This window comes from Peromyscus leucopus, chromosome 12, assembly GCF_004664715.2.
Source record: "Peromyscus leucopus breed LL Stock chromosome 12, UCI_PerLeu_2.1, whole genome shotgun sequence".
NCBI classification, from domain to species: domain Eukaryota; kingdom Metazoa; phylum Chordata; class Mammalia; order Rodentia; family Cricetidae; genus Peromyscus; species Peromyscus leucopus.
This window is the reverse complement of record NC_051073.1, coordinates 42,546,553-42,565,706: the sequence shown is the minus strand read 5'-3', so window position 1 is coordinate 42,565,706 and position 19,154 is coordinate 42,546,553.

Genomic DNA, 19,154 nt, shown 5'->3' with positions numbered 1-19,154 from the left:
TCCTGCTCCCCTCTTCCCTCCCCCTACCTACCCCATCCCCTAATGTTAAGGCCTCCCATGGGGAGTCAACAAAGCCTGGTACATTCAGCTGAGGTAGGACTAAGACCCTCCCCCATGCATCAAAGCTAAGCAAGGCATCCCACCGTAAGGAATGGGCTCCAAAGAGTCAGCTCATACACCAGGAATAGATTCTGATCCCACTGCCAGGGGCCCTTCAAACAGACTGTCTCCCGTGTGCAGAGGGCCTCGTCTGGTCCCAAAGTTCTCTTTAAAAAGTAAAATATGAGGAGCAGGAGAGATGGCCCAAAGGTAAAAAGAGCACTGGCTGCTCTTCCAGAGATCCTGAATTCAATTCCCAGCAACCAACCACATGGTGGCTCAAAACACCTATAATGAGATCTTGCGCCCTCTTCTGGCCTTCAGGCATACATGCAGGCAGAACACTATATGTAGTAAATAAATATTTTTTTAAAAAGATGAGTTACAAAAAAAGTAAAATACAAGACATCTAATAAGTGCATGATTTTGACTTGCTATACAAGTTGCCTGTGTATGAATAGACTACTTCCCTTTAATAGAGTAATTGAACTTGAGCTATTATACTGAGTGATATGATCTTTAATTTTCATAATGGAAAGCAAGCAAACATAGAACAAAACAAAATAATTTACACATCCATGCTGGTCAGTGTCAAGTTAACCACTTGAGATGGAACTCCCAAGTTTTGAACAATACTCGTTGGTTAATTGCAAATTTGTACAATAATCCAGGACTGAACTAGAAAATAAATGAATGTTTGCACATTCTTTCAGCTTGTGCCTATTATATATTCAAAATGTGCACAATGTTCAATGACTGACTGAAATTTAAAAATAAAAATTAAATAAGAAACATTACCACAACTAATGCCAATTTATAAACATCCAACTTTGGCCATCGACTATACAAATCAACGGTGTCAGCTTATATAAGTGTATATAGGGCTGCACTTATACACAAGATATAAGGAAGCTACTAAATTTGTTGAACACACACAATATGTGCAAGGAATGCATATAGCAAGAAGTTGGAAAAAGAATTTAAAATGGCTTCTTCATTTATGGAGTTTATAGTAAAATAGGCTCATAAAAATGCTAAAGGAACAGTGATTCAAGTTTTCTAAAAAATATTTGTTAAGCTTATGAAGTTTAAGGGCTTTTTTTTTTTTTGAGGCAGGGTCTCACTATGAGGTCCTGGTTGTCCTGGAACTGTCTTTATAGTCCTAACTGAATGTGATCTCACAAACATGTACCTTCCTCTGCCTCCTGACCTAAGATTAAAGATGTACATCACCAGGGTTGATTAAATGACATTTATTGTCTATGCTATCCCATAGTATTTGTTTTGAATTTATATACACACACTGTCTGTCTGTCTGTCTGTCTCTGTCTCTGTCTCTGTCCATGTCTCTCTCTCTCTCTCTCCCTCTCTCTCTCTCTCTCTCTCTCTCTCTCACACACACACACACACACACACACTCCCTGAGGTATATCACAGGGTAATTGGATAAATACTAATTGAATGAGGAGAAAAGGATTATCCACAGAGACACAAGACACTAAATGGTGATGTGAGCAGCAGTCCAGTCATCCTTGTTCCACATCTAGCATCCTCCTATGAGTGAGTACATACCATATTTGTCTTTCTGAGTCTGGGTTACCTCACTCAGGATGATTTTTTCTAGATCCATCCATTTGCCTGCAAACCTCATGATGTCATTGTTTCTCTCTGCTGAGTAGTATTCCATTGTGTATATGTGCCACAATTATTTATCCACTCTTCAGTTGAAGGGCATCTAGGTTGTTTCCAGGTTTTGGCTATTACAAACAATGCTGATATGAACATAGCTGAGCAAGTGCTCTTGTGGTATGATTGAGCATTTCTTGGGTATATGCCCAGGAGTGGTATAGCTGGATCTTGGGGGAGATTAATTCCCAATTTTCTAAGAAAGCGCCATGTTTATTTCCAAAGTGGTTGTACAAACTTGCATTCACATCACCAGTGAGACTACCTGGAAAACAGGACCCCAAGAAAGACACGGAGATCACCCAATGATGGAGAAATGGATGAGATCTGCATGAACAGCCTGGACATGAGTGGGAGCAATGAAGGGCGAAGGGCGAGGGAAAAAGAGCGGGAGATTCCAGCTGGATCAAGAAAAGAGAGGGAGAACAAGGAATAGACCAGGGTAAATGAAGACCACATGAGAAAAGGAAGAAACAAAGTGCTAAAGAGGCCCACAGAAATCCACAAAGATACCCCCACAAAAGACTGCTGGCAATGGTCGAGAGACAGCCAGGACTGACCTACTCTGGTGATCGGATGGTCAAACACCCTAATAGTTGTGCCAGAAACCCCATCCAAGGACTGAGGAATCTGGATGCAGCCATCCACAGCTAGGCCCCGGGTGGAGCGCTGGAAGTCTAATTAGTGAGAAAGAGGAGGGTTTATATGAGCAAGAATTGTTGAAACCAAGGTTGGATAAAGCACAGGGACAAATAGCCAAACGAATGGAAACACATGAACTATGAACCAAAGACTGAGGGGCCCCCAAATGGATCAGGCCCTCTGAATAGGTGAGACAGTCAATTGGCTTGATCTGTTTGGGAGGCATCTAGGCAGTGGTACCAGGTCCTGGGCTCATTGCATGAGTTAGCTGTTTGAAACCTGGGACTTATGCAGGGACACTTGGCTCAATCTGGGAGGAGGGGACTGGACCTGCCTGGACTGAGTCTATCAGGTCGATCTCAGTCCTCGGGGAGACCCTGATCTGGAGGAGGTAGGAATGGGGGATGGGCTGGGGGGAATGGAAGGGGGGCAGGAAGGGAGAGAACAAGGGAATCTGTGGCTGTTATGTAGAACTGAATAGTATTGTAAAATAAAATAAAATTAAAAAAAAAAAGAATTGGAAAAGACACTAAATACCAACCTGCAGCATACATAATAAGCCAGCAATCAAGAAGGAAGAATTTATGTGGATTTCTTATTTATTTTAAAGTTGTTTTGAATTGCTATAGAAAAAATAACTTCTCAGAGCTATAAAAATTCAACATAAGCCATGCAAATTTGAATGTTTTTCTCTATAGGCATAAGAAGAAATGGTCACGAGAGTCAGGATGAAAGAACAAAGGGTATCCCTGAGACAGGGAACTTTTATAAAGAAAGCCAGAGTTTTCTGAACATGCTACATATTCCCTTTAATATCAAAGCCTCAGCCACAAGAATAGAGGGAAAAAAGTATTATCCTCAGGATGGATATTTAAGACAGTAAGCAAAATACCATTATCCTTGAGAAAGGGCTATGTAGTCGGAGTTTTACTGTGTCCTGCCCAGTTCACAGCCACTCAGACCCAAGTAAACAAACAGAGGCTTATATTATTTACAAATGATATGGCCTAATGGCTCAGGCTTCTCACTAGTTAGTTCTGATATCTTAAATTAATCCATTTCTATAAATCTATGCTTTGCCATATGTTCTGTGGCTTTGCCTGTGTCCCATTACATGTTGCTCCTTGGACAGCTGGCTGGCATTTTCTCATTCAGCATTCCTCTTCCCAGAATTCTCCTTGTCTGCTTATCCTGTCTATATTTCTTGCCTGGCTACTAGCCAATCAGCATTTTATTTATCAACCAATCAGAACAACATATTCACAGCATACAGAAAGTTCAATAGCAGGGCTGCTTGTTTTCATGGTCCTAGTTACCAGAAATTCCCCAACAATGGATCCAGGGAGATCACTCAGTAGGAGATTCTCACAATGTGAGAATCAAGAACATATTGCAGGCTGGGTGATGGTGGCACACACCTTCAATCCCAGCACTCGAGAGGCAGAGCTAGGCAGATCTCTGTGAGTTTGAGGCCAGCATGGTCTACAGAGTGAGATACATGAAAGGCACAAAGCTACACAGAGAACCCTGTCTCAAAAAACCAAAACCAAAACAAAACAAAAGAACATATTTCTTGCTTAAAATTGAAGCAAAGTCAGAAAACCAGAGAATTTCCAACTCCCACTCCTTGTACTACTTACCAAATATCCCACGAATATAAGCATTCTATCTTTTGAAAAGGGACTAATCAGTTTTGACATAAACTGGAAAGAGAAGAGCTAAAGCCAAGATTGAGGTAGACATTAATTAAATTCTTCTAGTAAGCCCCCTTTAAACAAAAGATGTACTTCAAAATTGATGTCAGTGGTATAATAAGAATCAACTAATAGAAATGCAACTCTTCTTTTGACTAGAATGAGCAACCTTCACATATTGAGCACTGCAAGTTTTTAAAGACATGGAAAATGTGTCTAACTGTTAATAAAAACTATAAGAAATTATAAAAATATAAGAAAATTTATAAGAAACAGAAGACAACAGAAATGTGTCATTAAGAGAGAATGTAGTGCAAGGAGCGAAGTTCATGTATGACTTAGATTTGAAACAATGAGGCAGAGAATTAAAGATGATTAAAATCACTTCAATTTAAGTTAATTAAAATGGTACATTCTCTAGAGAAAGATAGTTAGATATTGAATGTGAATATGGAAAAAAGAGAATTACAGAAGAACCAGAATTTATAGAAAGTATGTAATGGGAGCATTATAAAAGAAGTTAATGAAGTCTCTGTTTCATACTGTAAGATGAAAGTGGTCATGTAACTAAAAAAATAATAAATCTTAACATCTGTGTGAAATAGCAGAACACAAACTGGTGTATTCAAAGGCGTTTTATGTAAAAAAGGAAAAAAAATGCAAGAACCATTTTACTAATTTACAATTGTGCTATAACCCTGTGAACACAACAGCAGGGAATTGCATAAACACAGGTCCATGTAACAGGTAAGGAATCTAAGTCCTGGTAGGGTTAGGGTTAGAATCTTAGATTCTAAGAATTCAAGCTTAGAAAAGAACTGTTCTTTGAATAAATGAATCTAAGGACAAAGGATATTCAAATGCAGAATTTTAAAGCCCTATCTCTATACTGGCTTCTAGAAATCTATATAAATATGAGATCAGAAAATTTCAAACTATTTAGAAGTCATGGAGAAATATGCCTGTATATTATTAGAATGGGAACAGATTTTCTTAGCTAAGATATTAAAAGTACAGGGGAATGAAAAAACAAATATAGATAAATGAAATTATATCAAACTAAAACTTTTACTTCACAGTAAATTAATCAATAATGAGAAGAAACAACTTTCCAAAATAGAAAGTGGTCTAAAACTTTACATTTGGCAAATCATTAATAGCTCGATAGTCAACAGGATCTCCATAATTCAAGTAACTGATTAAACATTTCAATGAAAAACACACAATAGATCTAAATAACTTTGTTCCATGTTATGAAAAATGTTTGCTATCATTATCATCAGAGAACTGTAGATCCAACCAGCATGTATTCCCTCCATTCTTATTAGAAAGAATATCATTAAATGAGTTCTGACTGTAAGGATTCTTGTTCATTTAGGGTAAGAGCATATTTTAGAAAAACCACTACTGAAGACATTATGTAATTTTCCTTTAAAAATTGTAAGGGAACCATCATTACATCCAAAGACCCTAGTGTTGAGTACACATATGTCAAAAGCCAAATCAGCATTTCAAAGCAATGGATGCACTCCCATATTTATTGTACTTCAGAAAGATGTGCAATTTTTGTTGACCTGTGGAATATTTAATGGTTATTCAAGTATATTATAGGTTTTCCTTACATGTCTCATGGAGTCATTCCATTAGACAAAATATCTTTCTTAGTTTTTGCCTGGTTATCCCTATCTCTGTTTCTGGCTTCTGAGATTGTCTGAGAGGCTACACATGTCACATGCCACCCACCACACCCCATGTGAGTAAAAACTCTCAACTCTTATTTGTTTTGAAACATTAAACACTATTTCCAGCTTTGTATACAAAGTGCCCTTTTCCCACAGTGAATAAAATTTAGCATTTTTCCCGTGTAAATAGCCTGAAAAGTTCCCAAGTTGTCCTGTCTTGACTTTTTAAACTTAGGCTCATCACTTCAATATATATATTTTCCTACTACATTTTCTAATGAACAGTAAAAAGAAAATAGGTTACCTTTTTTTTCCCTTCCTTCCTTTTCTCCCTTCCCCTCCCTCCTCCCTTCCCCTCCCTCCCTCCCTCCCTCCCTCCCTCCCTCCCTCCCTCCCTCCCTCTCTCCCTCCCTCCTCCATCTTCCTTTTTCTTTCTCTTTCTTTCTTTCTTTTTTTCTTTCTTTCTTTCTTTCTTTCTTTCTTTCTTTCTTTCTTTCTTTCTTTCTTTCTTTCTTTCTTTCTTTTTGGTAATCAGTGGGATTGAAGCCTTTGGAGGTCAGGGAGATATGATACATCCCTAGCCAAACACACATGAAAACTATCCTTATTCTAGTAAATATGCTTAAAAATCTAGGTTTTAAAAAACTTACCTGGAATTAAAGGTGTGTGATGGCACACACCTTTAATACCAGGTAGGCAGATTTGTTGAGTGGTGAGTTTGAGGACAAAGTGAGTTCCAGGTCAGCCAGAACTACACAGAGAAACCCTCAAAAAGCTAAAAGAGGGGAAAAAAGAAACATGGTTAGCCCCACTTAATGCTGCATGCTTATAATCACAGTACTTGCCGGGAGGAGAAAGCAGAAATGTTACAAGTTTTAAGCTCTCCTGGGCTACATAGCAAAATAGAGTATGAAAAAACCAAAACCAAATAAATAAACAAATAAAAAACAAAAACACAAAACAAAGCAAATAAGCAAACAACACACACACACACACACACACACACACACACACACACACACACACGCCATAATTAGCATTCTGATTTATTTGTGTGCACCTTTGGCAATCCTTTATTGGGAGCACTCATCAGTGAGGGAAATTCCCAATTTTTTTTTCTTGCCTGTAAGTGAGACAAAAGTCAATGCAAACTACTGAAAGAAAAGCAGTATTTGTTTTGAATGCTTTAATGTAAAAGAGACACCTGACTTTTCTTTTACACCTGCCTCCAGATGAAATCAGCCTGTAAATATAAAGATATATAAAGGAAATGCAATGGTAAATGCACATGCCTCAGTTCATTCACCCTGTAAGAATTTCAGATCAAGGGTAATAAATCACACTGTCAACTATAGTCATGAGAGAATATGAGCCAAGCATCACGTTACTCATGGACATCATAACATCATTCTGCCATATAGTTAAGTGGTACACCTGGCCTGGTAGCCCTGTCTTCCGTGCTACACTAGGTGACTGATTAAACAGGTATCATAAACTGTAGACATTTGATGTTCTATGACGAATCAGTGTCAATCTTTAGCTGATTCCAAGTTGCTTTTGTGGTCTTGGTTTTGTTTTCCCTCCTCTAATTAGTTTTCCCTTCGTGTGTTCTGCTCTTTTTAATTTGCGTTGCACATTTTGACATATTCTGATCTCATTCATCAAAGTGTAAAAGGCTTGATTTTCTAATTAGTCATCTTTCATGTTTTTCCAGTTGTTTTTTTAATGGACTTGGAGACTTGAAACACTTTTTTCAACACTCTTGAACAAGAATTCTTATTTTGTTGACAAGAATGTCGCCTAATAATGTGTTCTATTTTTTCTAACAATAAAATGTTAAAATTGTTAAATTGCTTCTGACACCACACAGCTTAAATAAAATTATATAACTTCTTGCTATAGTTGAAAATTTTAATGTTAGAATAAAACATGTCAGACACAGTGGCACATGATTTTAATCCCAGATCTTGGGAGGTAGGGGAAGAGAAGGAGGCACCTCCCTCTTATTTCTAGGGCAGTCTTGTCTACACAGTGATTCAGGCTACTCCATGCTTCACAGTGAGAACCTCTCTCTCTCTCTCTCTCTCTCTCTCTCTCTCTCTCTCTCTCTCTCTGTGTGTGTGTGTGTGTGTGTGTGTGTGTGTGTGTGTGTGTGTGTGTGTGAAATAGGGTATAGGCAATGTCAAGCCCTTTGTTCTGGGCCATTGTTATGGAAATTTAGGATTTGGCTTAAGGGCAAGTATAATTATAACTATACATGTTTATGATAGTACTTAATGAAAATGGCAAGTCCCTAGCTGAGGATACTAAATTTATTTTGAAATTAGGAAATTTGAGAGGCAGGAAAGTGCTATTGAAGCTTCCCTAAAACCACTCGCCTGAAGTTGGTGAACTCAACAATGTTCTACACAACATTTCTGCAAGGGAGCTCAAAATGCTTCCTGTCAGTCAGGAACTCTGAATCTCTTCTGTCCCCAGACCCTTTAGGCCTCTTGCTGCATTATAGCCAACTGAACTGTCTTGATCCTACCTCCTTCTCCTGACCACTTTTTCACTGGTAATTAATTGTATTTCATCCATTAAATACTTTCCCTCGTAATTAAATACAAGGCAGTTATAGTATCAATAAAAATGATTGTACAGCAAAGAATAAGGAACCATTCTAATTATCCTCGAGCTAAAAAGATCCCAGAATATGAGCCTTCCATGTAAATAGGAGGACTAGTTTCACAAAGACTGAGGAGATCTGTCTGCCCAAATATAGCAGTATAATAGTGATGACCTCAGGGTGCTTGCTGGGTTTGTGATCACAGACCACACATGACCTTGGGCATTAGAGGTGGCAATCAGAAAATGATCAGTAGCACCATATTTTAAATTGTATAACTTTATTGCTTTAAATGATATGCCCTACTTAGCTTCAAAAATTCATTGTAGTAGTGTCTGTTCACAAGAATAATGGAGAAACTTAAACTACTAAAATATCCAAAATAATTAAAGTCTAGGCATAGTTCGTGGCAAATATATGAAAGGGGTTACTTATTTTCTTACATTTGTCACTCATTTGCCTCATACTTATCTGCCAATTCTAAGTCCAACATCATTAAAAGAACTACAGTTAAGGGAAGAAAATGAAACCTAGGGCATGCTTCATACAGAAAATACCCTTTACTAACCCCTCCCCATAATACTGCAGAAACAAACAATTTTAACCCAGTTTCCTCAACCTACGTAGACATTGTACATAGCTCACAATTTTTCAATAAAGAATAAGCCATCAATCACATGTGGTGTTAATTTAAACATCTCTGTTTTAATTAAATGGCATGAGGGAAAAGTATATAGATCAATGTAGAAAAATCTTCTCGCACTGCACCATAGATACCGAGATGCCATAGTCCAGTGCTCCATGTGCATAATGGCCAGAATCAGAAGCTGCCTGAGCTGGAGAAAGCTGTCCGTAAAGCAGAATGTCTCTTTTTAAGAGATCTCTCTTCCAATGGCTCCTTCAGATGAGAGCCTGTTCCTTACTTCCAGCCACAGCAGCTCACCAGGGTATCTCAGCTTCTGTTGACAGTGGCAGAGCTCATGTTCTACACTCATGGTCCTGAGCCTCCCATCTCCTTCTGCAAAATACTGAATTTTTTTTGCAACACATCTGTTTAAACAGTCAGGATTTGTATGGATCAACAGGGATAATTTACAAAAGATTAAACGGTGTTTTGTCCATGGTAAATAGTCTGTAGATGTAAAGTTTGAATTTTGTATGATTGAAGAAAACCATGTATTCCACATTAGAAAACATGGGACACTTTTTTTTTCCTTAAGACTAATCTATCAGCACATGGAAAATTCTTCTAAGGTAATACTGTTTGCATTAAAAATCCTGATGAAATTATTAGGGAATAATTCTAGGCCAAAATCACTTTCCCTTCCTAACTTTGAAATATTTTCCTTTATAATTATAAAAAATAAGCAAACATATTCCTTTCACAGATTTTGAGGTTTTAATCTTTCTTGGAGAGAAGGAAATTCCAATCTCCATATACTATCGTATGTCTCATTTAGGCATCTTAAATTATGTTGGATTCATTTTGTTTTCTTTTGTTAAGAATTTTGAAACGTAACATAGCACAGTATAATCTTTTCATTTGCTTCTTCCTATAGAGTGGAGAAAGAATCCCCATGGGGAAAAATGTAAATATTTTTATCTTATATTTTAAATATACGATATGTTCTTTTTTAATGTATTTGGTTAACTTATTTATTTTACATTCTGACAACTATTTCCCCTCCCTCCTCTCCTCCTAGTCCCTTGTCCCCCCACCCCCAATCCACTCTTCTCTGTTTCTGCTTAGAAAAGGGCAGGCCTCCCATGGGTATCAACAAAGCATGGCACATCAAGTTGTAGTAAGACAAAGCACCTCCCCTTGTATTAAGAATGGTCAGGGACTCTTGGCTCAATCTGGGAGGAGAGGACTGGACCTGCCTGGACTGAGTCTATCAGGTAGATCCCAGTCCTGGGGGAGACCTTGATCTGGAGGAGGTGGGAATGGGGGGTGGGCTGGGGGGAAGGGGAGGGGGCAGGTAGGGAGAGAGCAAGGGAATCTGTGGCTGTTATGTAGAACTGAATAGTATTGTAAAATAAAATTAAAAAAATAAATAAAAGAATTAAAAAAAAATGGTCATAGCAATCCAGTGTGAGGAATAGGTTCTCAAGAGCAGCCCAAAACATTAGGAATAGCCACTACTCCCATTGTTAGGAGTCCCACAAGTAGACTAAGCTACAGAACTGTCACATATATGTAGAGGACCTAGGTCGGTACCATGCAGGCTCCCTGGTTGTTGGTTCAGACTCTGTAAATTCCTATGTGCCAGGTTAGTTGTTTCTGTGGGTTTTCTTGTGATGTCCTTGACACCTGTGGCTTTTACCTTCTTCTCTCTCTTCAGCAGGAGTCCCAGAACTCAGACTAGAATTTGGCTGTGGGTCTCTGCATCTGTTTCCATCAGTTATTTGATGAGGGCTCTCTAATGGCAATTGAGGTAGTCACCAATCTGATCACAGGAGATAGCCAGTTCAGGTTACATACCACTATTGCTAGAAGTCTTAACTGGGATCATCCTTGTAGATTCCTAGGAGTTTCCCTTGTATTAATTTTTACCTGGTCCTGAAAAGTATCCCCTTTCCAAGTATCTCTTTCAGTGTTCTCCCTCTCCTCCCACCCCAACCTGATCCCTCAAGTTTCCATCCCTACCACCCTCAGTTCACTCAGGAGCTCTCTGCTATTTCCCCTTCTCAGGGAGATTTACGTGTCCTGCCTTGGGCCATCCTTGTTACCTAGCCTCTCTGGGTCTGCAGATTATAGCATGGTTATTCTTTACTTAACAGCTAATATCCACTTATGAGTACATGCTATGTTTTTCTTTCCAAGTCTTCAACAAATGGTATTGGCATAACTGGATGTTTGCATGGAGAAGGATGCAAATAGATCCACACCTATCACTCTGCACAAAACTCAAGTCCAAGTGGACCAAAGACCTCAACACAAATTCAGTTAAACTGAACCTGATAGAAAAGAAAGCTGGAAAGAGCCTTGAATTTGTTGGCACAGGAGATAATGTCATGAATAGAACATCAGTAGCACAGACACTTAAGATTGACGATTAATAAATGGGACCTCATGAAACTGAAAACCTCTGTAAGGCAAAGGACACTGTCCATAGAACAAAACCACAGCCTACGGAATGGGAAAAGATGTTGACTACTCTATATCTGACAGAGGGCTGGTCTCTAAAATACATAAAATAACTCAAGGAACTAGACATCAAAAAAAAATCAAATAATCCAATTAAAAAATAGGGAACAGACCTGAACAGAGAAGAATCTCAAATGGCAGAGAAACACTTAAAGAAATGTTCAGCATCCTTAACGATGTAAATCAATGTAATCAAAAGTAAAGAAATGCAAATCAAAACGACTCTGAGATGCCATCTTACACATTTCACAATGGCTAAGATCAAAAGCACAAATGACAGCTTATGTTGGAGAGGATGCAGAGCAAGAGGAACACTCTCCTCCATTGCTGGTAGTGGTGCAAACTTGTACAGCCACTTTGGTAATCAATATGACAGTTTCTCAGAATATTGGGAATCAACCTATCTCAAGACCCAGCTATACTATTCCTGGGCATATACCCAAAGGATGCTCAATCATACCACAAGGTCACTTGCTCAACTATGTTCATAGCAGTTTTAATCTTAATAGCTAGAAACTGGAAACAAATTACATAGCCCTCAACCAAAGAATGGGTAAAGAAAATGAGGCACATTTACACAATGGAGTATTACTTAGCTGCTAAAAACAATGACATCATGAAATTTGCAGACAAATAGATAAAACTAGAAAAAACCCATCCTGAGTGTGGAAATCCAGAAAGACAAACATGGTATCTTATATTCTTCTTATCCTCGCTATACATATAAATAGATGAAAAAAAAATAATAGGAATAAACAAAATGCTCTTCTAAAAGAAATTATTCATAGAGTGTAGAAGATAAAGATACTTAGTCAACAACATTGTCCTTTTCACAAACTAGAATATACAGAAGGTCTACATGAATATGCTCCTCTTCAGGAACTTATGTGATGAGTGGCTATGGGATCAGATGTCAAAGTGAGAACAAGCCAGATCATTTGTGAACAAAGCAAACTCTTGCTTTCCCTGAGGCTAAGCAATTTTTCAGGGAAAATTTATTAGGACCACATTCATATGGACCAAATAGAATTCCTTTTATGTAAGATGTTCCAAATAGTGGTAAGTTATAATTATTATTTTATGGAAATAATTTCAAATTGTTCCTTTATATTTTCACTATTTATAAAGTTACAAACTGAAGAGAATAAGAAACTAAAATAGAATATATATATATATATATATATGATTACAAAAGTTTTCCACTCTCAACTTTATAATTTTCTCACCTATTAAATATTCCTAAATATAATGCAAATTATTGGCTAAAATTAATTCATTACCTTTTAAGGACATCTGTGAAAATGTTGCCTTTTAATGACTTTAATTTTTAATTTAAATGCATTTATATAAGCATATAGGAGACAATGTTTTATATAAAAACCCTAGAGTAGACAAATTATTTTTTTCATAAGTAGAACCAAATTAGTGGTTTTTTTGGCTGAGTAACATAGGATAAGAAGATGCAATGAGTGTGAGAACATGGCTGTGGTTCTTTCCGCCTTTGCTAGAATAACTGGCAGGTGCAGACTCCATCAGATGATCAGCTGCAACAATATTGCTTCATAATACACACAATCTACCTGAGATCAAAGGGAAATAAAATTTAAAACAGAGTATAATGGAGGGAGAACAATCATCACTGCTCATTATTTTTCATTTCCTTTTTTTTAAATCTTTAAATGACTGTTTTTACTGACTCAAAGAATGTGGCAGTTGTCATTTGTGTCTGTCACAGGCCCTGGCAGCTGTCTGGAGAGCAAGAATACCAGGTAGGGATACTGAAGAGGTGATATTTTATAATTGAGAAATAGCAGTCTTAATGCTTTCACATATTATCCCAAATGCTTATATTGTGTGAATTTTAGGAAACCAATAACTGACTCATATTTTTTCTTTGTCATTGCCTTTATAGTCTACAAAATGCATGCCTCCTAAACACTGTGTTTACATAGCATAGCATAATTGGTCTTCTGCAGTAAAGACAATGAAATAAATGCAAGAAATACCTTGGTCATGGGCATGTGAGAAATATCCAACCATGAGTCACTTAGGACAGTTCTAATTGCCATCAAGCTAAAAAAAAAAAAAACACCAAAGACTATTCCTCCATCTGTGACCTGGTATATATGCCATTACCTTAAACCTTAGTAAAATTTCTTCTCTCTCTCTCTCTCTCTCTCTCTCTCTCTCTCTCTCTCTCTCTCTCTCTCTCTCTCTCACACACACACACACACACACACACACACACACACACTCACACACACTCACACACACCACATACACTGCTCAAATACCCACTAAATATACCAATGGTAATTGAAGTAGTTCTATATACAATTTAAAAAGCAATGTTTAGCTGCCTTTATAATAATTTCAATTTTTAGATTATACCATAATAAAGTCATCATTTCTTATTTGCCCTACCTGTGTGCTAAGAATACAATAAAACTCATTATTTTATTATTATTTGTCCGTATATATTCAGAGTTGGCTGATGAACAAAGATGCATTTCTACTCTTTTCTTTTTAAGAGTAATTTTAATGTTTCTAGCATAAAATACTAAGTCTGGGAGATGATTATTTAAAAAGAATAAAGTTATTTTCACACAATGCACTCCAGTGTTTTGAGTTTTAAGATAAGAATTATTAGCTTTATGTTTAGAGGATAAGAAAGGTGATGTACAAATCCCTGAAAGGAGAGCTGGCAGGAGGGACAGAGACAGGAGGATTATACCTTCAAATATGTGATTAGAAAAAGTATTTTCTGTAAATCTACCAGAGGCCAATAACATGCAAGCATATTCAAATACTCATTTAATATAAGCAACATTTTTATAAGAAGAACACACTGTGGTGTTTAGAATGAGAGTTGCCTCCATCCGTTTGGAGATTTGAATACTTGGTCACCAGGGAGTGGCATTGTTAGGAAAGGATTAGGAGGTATGGCCATGCTGGAGGAAGTATGTACTGGGAGTAGGCTTTGAGGTTTTGAAAGCCTGGAGTGACTCTCTTATCCAGATATAGAACTTTCGGATACTTCTTAAGCACCATGTTTGTCTATGAGCCACCATGCTTCCTGTCATAATAATACTAGACTAAACTTCTGAAACTGTAAGCAAGCTCTGACTTAAATCCTTCATTTATAAGAGTTGCCATAATCATGGTGTCTCTTCACACCAATAGAACACTAATTAAAACACATATTTTTATGCCCTCACTTGTATATCCTTTTGATTTAAATAGTTTGAGATTACTTCAAAGATATGCCTATGATTGGTACACTGAGGTCAAAATGTTCAGTGCCAGGAGACAAAATTCAAATCAAGAAAATTTGAGTCTTTTTATAATTATTAGTAGTATTACACTGTTGATATTACTGAAAGAAAACTACCAGCTGGACTTCAGGGATTCAATGATGGTATCTATAACAGCATTTTTTTCCTCCCTGACTCTGATGTATTCTTCTGTACCATTGCTTTCATTTTTTCAGACAGCCCCTTACAACATGAAAGAACCTTGCTTGCTGATGCTATATTCAAAATGTGTGAGAGAGACAAGGATTTCATTTGTTACCCTCATTTCCAATAGTAGTGCTTTGTAGCTGAAGATTTCTCCAGTCCTACCCAGTTCCATGGACCCTGTAGCCACTTATAAAATAAACACTGAGAATCTTATCTTACATTAATTAAAATTGCTCAGCCATTAGTTCAGGCCTACCACTGACTAGCTTTTACAGTTAAACTCAGTCCATTTCTGTTAATCTATATATTGCCATGTGTTCCATGGCTTTTCCTGTGTGCCTGTTACATGCTGCCCCCTGGACAGCAGGCTGGCATCTCCTGACATAACCTTCCACTTCCCAGAATCCTCCTTGTCTGTTTAACCCACCTATATTTCCTGCCTGGCTACTGGCCAATCAGCATTTTATTTATCAACCAATCAGAGCAACACATTCACAGCATACAGAACACCCCACAGCACCTCCCCATTTCTGTCTAATCAAAAAGGAAGGTTTTAACTTTAATATAGTAAAATTATATATAACAAAACAGTAATCAAGCAAGAAACACAGTTATAATATCTAGTCTATTTCTATTTTAAAGAAACATTTTATCATGTATCCTATATTTCTGAGTCTAAAGTTTTATATCTAATTTATCTTTTATCATAACCAAGAAAAATTATAACTATCTAGTCTTCAACTACATCAAAGATCTCAGAGGGATAGAATATTATCTAAGTAAGAAGGAAGAGCATTGTAAGCATCTTCCAAAAATCTAGAATGACAGAGACAGCTGTCTGCCTGGACAGTCATCCAAATTTCCTCTGCAATGGTGGGGCATCCATCTTCAGCACACAGGCTTAGAGTCTCTTAGTTGCTTCTTCGTGTGTCTTGTGGAATGTCTGACAATTTCTTCTGCAAAACAGGAAACTGAAGGACTATCTCACCTTGCAAAGTACAATGGTCACCTTCCTATGAGTCCTGCATGCCCAGTTGATACAACATATTGTCAAGCGGTCCAGGCAAAAAGAGTTTCTTGCCCCAAAAGCTATTTTTGCTAAGAAGAAGATAAACTCCATATAGAGTGTCTTTGATGCCCATCCTCCTCTCTTAAGTAAATGGGTCCTGCCAGGAGCAGATGTGCCTCATTGTCTAGAAAGTCTAAGTTTTTAAAACATTTTAAATGCCATATTCTGTAGGTCTTTGAAGTGTTTGAAGATTACCTACCTATCTGAAATATATCTATGTACACCTAGAAAACTAAACTAACATGGTTATAAATTTGATTATCATAGATGATTAACTATTAATCTGGGTTTCTTAATGACACATTACAATTTTTAAATCAGACATATATATGTATATATATATATATATTATCTTAAATAAGAGTAAAAATATACATACAATATAACAAAATTAACTTCAAATTTGTATCAATAAACTAAAATCTACAGCAATGTAAAGCATTTTTAAACAAGTTGCTCTTTAAAAGTAGGTTCATTAATCTACCCTTTCATCCTATAATATCTATATTCTACATTTCTATACCATATGCCCCTTTCTTCTTTTAGAAAGTGACTGACTATGACCAATAACAACTTGCAATCAACAACCTAAACAAAGACATAATCCATTTCTGGGGAATGTGGGCATAGTTTTCTAGGCTACTTCCTGCTGATAAAGGGCACTGGTAATCTTATGGGGACATAAAGAAAATTTTAGGATTATGGAGTAGTCTGTGAGGCTGTGTTCTCTGAGCAAGTTGCCTTGAAACCATTCTGTATATTGCATCATCTGTGGCGTGGTGTCATCAGAGACCTTTCAGGGGGTCTTGGTGGGTCAAACCAAACTGGAACAAACCCATAGCCTCTTGCTTCCTGTGGAAACAAAAGCAGAGCCTCCTTTCCAAAGCAACATATTCTTAGATCCAAATTTTGAGGTCAAAGTACAATTTTAGATCCAAAATTTGAGGTCAAATTTTGAGGTACAAAGCCTTTACAATCAAGTGTCTTTTTGCAGTTGAAAATCCCACAGACAACATAATCCAGATTCTCTGTGTAATATCCATCTTTACATGGCTTATTTTTTATATTACTTTCTCTTAAAGGCTTTATTTTTTAAAACTTTCTATTTGTTTATATAACTGCAAATATTTTTTTCTCTCTTCCAAGCCTATGTATATTTTTACACACATTGTAAACCATTTAGAGGTTTATTTGATCTGAATCTGTTTTATTGTGAATCTTTTGTTTTAAACTGCAGCATTACTAAGACAGAAATGGCAGCTTTGACTGCTGGCTCCACCCACCTCAGCTTCTCAACATGGTGGTGGTATGTTTACTGCCAGCTCTGGCTCTGGGAGCCATGTGTACCACCAACTCTTGGAAGCTGTGGGTCTATACCTCCATCAAAGCTCAAAGCATTGTGTAGCCCAGAAACCTTTTTTTTTTTTTTTAAGCAAAAGGTATATCTCCCACCTACCATGTTGCATGGCTTGCAGAAGCCTCTGTACTCAGCAGGAATGTGCCATGTAGTAGCTCCAGCCCGCACACCAAAGAACCCCCCAAGCCTGAATGTTGCTGCCTCTTGCCACCTGCATGAGACATGAAGCAGGAAACTGTTTTGGGCTCCATTTAAAATTGCTTATTAAGTATTCTCAGGTTTTAGGTGGGAACTCGAGCCTTTGGGTGCCATTTGTAGCTGAAGTTTTCTCCTGTCTTACCCAGTTCCATGGACCCCACAGCTACTTAATAAATAATCACTCAGAAGCTTGTATCGATTAGAACTGCTCAGCCATTAGCTCAGGCCTACCACTGACTAGCTCTTACACTTAAACTCAGTCCATTTCTGTTAATCTATATGTTTCCACATGTTCTGTGACTTTTCCTGTGTGCCTGTTACATGCTGCCCCCTGGACAGCAGGCTAGTGTCTCCTGACTCAACTTCTACTCCCCAGAATTCTCCTTGTCTGTTTATCCCGCCTATATATCCTGGCTGACTACTGGTCAATCAGTGTTTTATTTATCAACCAATCAGAGCAACACATTCACAACATACAGAACAACCCACTGCAGTCTTGAACTTAAGATAGTAAATCATGAAGGACAGGCATGGAATCAGATTCATTAATAAACCACCAACTATCATTGTGTTGGACTTTATTATCAAAACTTAAATTCTTTGACCAATTGTGGAACTAAGAGTTCAGGTCAAGTAAAAATAAATAAATAACTGAATAAACAAAAGATAGAGAAAGAGATTAGTAAAGGGCAATGAGAGAGATTTGTCATCAACAACAAGGATATTATATTCTTCAAAAACAATAGGTTTATTTTACCCTCTTTATTTGGAAAGTGACACAGTAGACTGTAAATGCTTATTGTCAATTTGTTCCTTAAGATCCATATGACCTGGAACACTTTATATTAGTTCAATTAATGTGTGTCTAGAAATGCAGACATTAAATCTCTTCCATCACAATATTATTTCAATCCATGTGTTTGCTATCATTTGCCAGCCTCCTTTCTCTTTGGCTGGAAGCTATATGATATAGACAGAAAATTTCAAACTGGCCTCTACTGTGTAATTCTCAAGATTGAAGATATTTCATGGTGCTGCAATTTTAAAATGAATAATTCCAATATAATTCAGTAAACATTCAATGATTTATTGAGAATATTTTAGGCATTAGGCACTGTAATGCATTCATTAAATACAAACAATATTAAGCCTCAGTTCATGATATTCATAGCTTAGAATCTCCTACAGAAGATAACTGAGAATAATTATTGAAGCTATAATAAGAGGATAAAAAAGAAAGAGCAATTGATACAGTATATGTCAATGGATAGTTGGTGCATATGTGACAGTTGGTGTTTTTTTAACGAACATTACTCCATGTAGACCCTTTTAGGATGACTATTCTCAATTCAAGTAATTTTATTGAACACACACACACACACACACACACACACACACACACATATTAAGCTAACAGAATATATAAAGATAGAGATTGTGGAGTAAATAAATAAGCCTAGATGTAAAAGCTACACAGAGATGAATTCAAACTTCATTTCACTTAAAATAA